The following is a 4,721-nucleotide window of genomic DNA, read 5'->3' as shown; positions in this document are numbered from 1 at the left end:
TAAACAAACTTTTATTAAACACAGGTCCTTCCTTTAATACATATATGTAACATGGTAGACTAATGTGCCTGTGTTGATTCAGGTTGTGTGTGTGTGTGTGTGTGTGTGTGTCACATTTTTGGTGAGCCAATGGCTGGAATAGGGTTGGACTAATTAGAGGCAGGTGTACTTGATTGCACTGATACACTGGTCTACTTATAGCCCACACTACAAACACTGCTGTGTCATTTTGTCTCTCTGTGCAGGTATTTAATGTGATGAAAACAGATATGTTTGGGATGGATGGGTTTTGTGCTATGAGTTCTATAGTGAAAGTGTCATTTGGTTTCTCTGTGCAGGCCAGGGCCTATTATATGCCACAGCCTAAAGGCAGCAGAGTCTCAGAGGCTGGAGTGACCACTGGCTATATGCTTGCAGGGTGGTGGGTCTCAGAGGACAACTTCTAACCCTGTTAAAGGCAACACGTGGAGTGCAACTGGCAGTGTGGCATAGCTGGCTCTGGCCTTGGGACTGTGTGTTTTTACTGGATTCATAAATGGGACACTGGACTGTTTTATCTTTTATCTCTTGATTTTTTTGTCAATAAATTATCTTTTAGAATTTTATTGACTGTCATCTTTTTGCCCACGACTGAGACGGTTGGTCAGACCTAGAATCTTTTTATTGGGTGTGTTACATACATATGAATCCTTTAAAGTCATTTTCAAGTTTGTGTAACATAGTTAAATAGAGTCGACGTTAAATCCCGCTAAATGGTACATTGGCACCACCTACTGTTGAAAAAGTCATCCTGCAACATTTACAAAGGGCAAGGGATTCTGGATAATCCTCAGAATAATGGAGGATTGCTGCGAGGTAAGGAATGCGCAGATGTCGTGGGGAAGAAAAATCATATTGCAGGTTGTTAAAGTAATATAATCTGACCCGATCATTTTTGTTGTTTATACATCATTTGTTGCGGGTCATTTCTCCAGTCTTTATGTTGAATTGAGTGCACGTTTATGTGAGATATCTTTATTGGGAAGAGAGGGAAAAAAATGGGAGCATAGTTAGCTAACTCTGTTGTTGCTTTCCCATTTAGATCTTGCACTGATTTCCCACGACATTAAAGGAAAGCATTCTAACCATTGCCTTTTTGTTGTGAATGCAGACCAGAGAAGACACTACACAGAGGTCACATTTGCACATGAATGAAAACAGCTAAAACTAATACTTAAAGTAGAACCGTTCTCCTCCATGATCAATACTGACTAATGAAGATTCAGAAATAACTGATGAAGCCTCAGCAGGCTCTGAAAGAGGAGCAGAGTGAAGGATGAAGGTCGTCCATCAGACCGAGTGTGTTCTCAGCTTCCTGTTCAGATACAAACATCACTGATGTCAGCTGTTCACCTCTGACCTTTAATTAAATACACCTGTATGTAAATGTTACCTGCTCTCACTGATGAGTACACAGCATATGGATCAGGTGACTGTTCTGAAACACACACACACACACACACACACACACACACACACACACACACACACACACACACACGGTTAGAGTATCGCACACCTGTATGTGTGTTTCACATGTTTATATCTTCCAGCATAGCTCAGTGGTGCTCCTCGCTCCCCCTACAGGCCTCTGCAGAAATTACAGTGTACAAAAAAAACAGGGATTCATGGATACTCTGCTTCTATTACACACACCTCTGAGTCAGTGCTGATCATTATGTATCCCAAAGTAAAAGCAGCTGCTGACACTAACATTCACAATATTAAACAAATTTCTGACCTTTTTGATCCCCATGAAAAATGTGCCAGTGTTTATGGCATTGCTGCAGCAAGAGTACTGACAGGGAATAGAAAGAGAGAGCAGATTTCTCCTATTCAATTTTTCAATTCAATTCAATTCAATTTTATTTATATAGGGCCAAATCACAACAAAAGTCGCCTCAATGCGCTTTATATTGTACAGTATATCCTATAATAATAGATACAGAGAAAAACCCAACATCCATATGACTCCCTATGAGCAAGCACTTTGGCGACTGTTAGATTTGTATTGTGATTGTCATTTATGCTTAGAAATATTTACTCATATATGCTTAGAAGTATATAATCATTTGTAGATTGAAAGAATGTCTCATCCTAGGAGGTCTGTAACAACTCTGTGTAGCATGAAGAGGGGAGTGCGTTCACTCCTCTTCAGAGTGTTCTGGCATAGATCACACACCTCCTAGGAGAGGTCGTATCTTCTCCTGCTGATATATGGTATAGCAAACACCCGTATATCTGTTTGAGTCTAAGAGCCTTTTGTTCAGATGTACCGCTAGACTCCTGGCACCAGCTTTGGGGAGTCTTCCTGGGGTTACATCTTGACCCCATACACACATAGATACACACACACGCACACACTCAGGGTATTCTTTGTTCACATGCATACCTATATAAGATGTCATATGTTAATGAACCTATGCATATTCATGTAACCACAATAAAAGAGCAGTGTTACGGGAGAGCGGACGAGAGCAACTGGGGTCAAGCGAAGGAACGGCGCCTGTCCAGTTCTCTCCCGTGCACGTAAAGAATGTTGCCTACTTCGTGTCTTGCTTGCTGTGTAATCACATTGCCTTCAACGTTCCAGCGAATAGGTTCAAGCTACAAACCTATCAGCGACAGTGGGAAGGAAAAACTCCCTTTTAACAGGAAGAAACGTCCGGGAGAACCAGGCTCAGGGAGGGGCGGGGCCATCTGCTGTGATTGGTTGGGGTGAGAATTGTATGTATGGCTTCCCTTCATTGGCTTCCTGTTAAATCCAGAATTGAATTCAAAATCCTGCTCCTCACATACAAGGTCTTAAATAATCAGGCCCCATCTTATCTTAATGACCTTGTAGTACCATATCACCCTATTAGAGCACTTCGCTCTCGCTCTGCAGGCTTACTTGCTGTTCCTAGAGTATTTAAAAGTAGAATGGGAGGCAGAGCCTTCAGTTTTCAGGCCCCTCTTCTGTGGAACCAGCTTCCAGTTTGGATTCGGGAGACAGACACTATCTCTACTTTTAAGATTAGGCTTAAAACTTTCCTTTTTGCTAAAGCATATAGTTAGGGCTGGACCAGGTGACCCTGAATCCTCCCTTAGTTATGCTACAATAGGTGTAAACTGCTGGGGGATTCCCATGATGCACTGGGTGTTTCTTCTTCACTCACTATGTGTTAATAGACCTCTCTGCATTGAATTATACTTGTTATTAATCTCTGTCTCTCTTCCACAGCATGTCTTTATCCTGTCTTCCTTCTCTCTCCCCAACCGGTCACAGCAGATGGCCCCGCCCCTCCCTGAGCCTGGTTCTGCCGGAGATTTCTTCCTGTTAAAAGGGAGTTTTTCCTTCCCACTGTCACCAAAGTGCTTGCTCATAGGGGGTCATATGATTGTTGGGTTTTTCTCTGTATTTATTATTGTAGGGTCTACCTTACAATATAAAGCGCCTTGAGGCGACTGTTGTTGTGATTTGGCGCTATATGAATCAAATTAAATTGAACTGAGTGAGTGCCAAGGCGTGTCGGTGTAGTGGTTACTATGGTTACCTGTTCTCTTGCCAGCTTTTTTCTTGCTTTTGATGACAACCTGACCGTAAGCGACCTCCTGAGGATCTGAAGACAGAGAGGTGGATGGAGTGACTGCAGACAGAGTTCAGTCACAGCTGATATCTCCAGACTAACTTACAGGGAGTGCAGAATTATTAGGCAAGTTGTATTTTTGAGGAATAATTTTATTATTGAACAACAACCATGTTCTCAATGAACCCAAAAAACTCATTAATATCAAAGCTGAATGTTTTTGGAAGTAGTTTTTAGTTTGTTTTTAGTTTTAGCTATTTTAGGGGGATATCTGTGTGTGCAGGTGACTATTACTGTGCATAATTATTAGGCAACTTAACAAAAAACAAATATATACCCATTTCAATTATTTATTTTTACCAGTGAAACCAATATAACATCTCCACATTCACAAATATACATTTCTGACATTCAAAAACAAAACAAAAACAAATCAGCGACCAATATAGCCACCTCTCTTTGCAAGGACACTCAAAAGCCTGCCATCCATGGATTCTGTCAGTGTTTTGATCTGTTCACCATCAACATTGCGTGCAGCAGCAAACACAGCCTCCCAGACACTGTTCAGAGAGGTGTACTGTTTTCCCTCCTTGTAAATCTCACATTTGATGATGGACCACAGGTTCTCAATGGGGTTCAGATCAGGTGAACAAGGAGGCCATGTCATTAGTTTTTCTTCTTTTATACCCTTTCTTGCCAGCCACGCTGTGGAGTACTTGGACGCGTGTGATGGAGCATTGTCCTGCATGAAAATCATGTTTTTCTTGAAGGATGCAGACTTCTTCCTGTACCACTGCTTGAAGAAGGTGTCTTCCAGAAACTGGCAGTAGGACTGGGAGTTGAGCTTGACTCCATCCTCAACCCGAAAAGGCCCCACAAGCTCATCTTTGATGATACCAGCCCAAACCAGTACTCCACCTCCACCTTGCTGGCGTCTGAGTCGGACTGGAGCTCTCTGCCCTTTACCAATCCAGCCACAGGCCCATCCATCTGGCAAATCAAGACTCACTCGCATTTCATCAGTCCATAAAACCTTAGAAAAATCAGTCTTGAGATATTTCTTGGCCCAGTCTTGACGTTTCAGCTTGTGTGTCTTGTTCAGTGGTGGTCGTC

General features: G+C 42.2%; 1 long non-coding RNA gene across 1 annotated transcript; it reads right to left on the bottom strand.

Moving 5' to 3' along the window:
- Positions 1 to 1,303: 1,303 nt before the first annotated feature.
- LOC134615823 (uncharacterized) lies at positions 1,304 to 4,042 on the bottom strand. The gene is made up of 3 exons (XR_010091356.1): positions 3,576 to 4,042; positions 1,433 to 1,477; positions 1,304 to 1,354 (listed from the first exon to the last, which is right to left on the bottom strand). It is a non-coding gene; the product is annotated as an uncharacterized LOC134615823 (long non-coding RNA).
- Positions 4,043 to 4,721: the final 679 nt, after the last annotated feature.

The sequence above is a fragment of the Pelmatolapia mariae genome, linkage group LG3_W, assembly GCF_036321145.2.
Source record: "Pelmatolapia mariae isolate MD_Pm_ZW linkage group LG3_W, Pm_UMD_F_2, whole genome shotgun sequence".
In the NCBI taxonomy this organism is placed as follows: domain Eukaryota; kingdom Metazoa; phylum Chordata; class Actinopteri; order Cichliformes; family Cichlidae; genus Pelmatolapia; species Pelmatolapia mariae.
The sequence above is the reverse complement of the archived record's forward strand: the minus strand, read 5'-3'. Positions and strand labels throughout refer to the sequence as shown.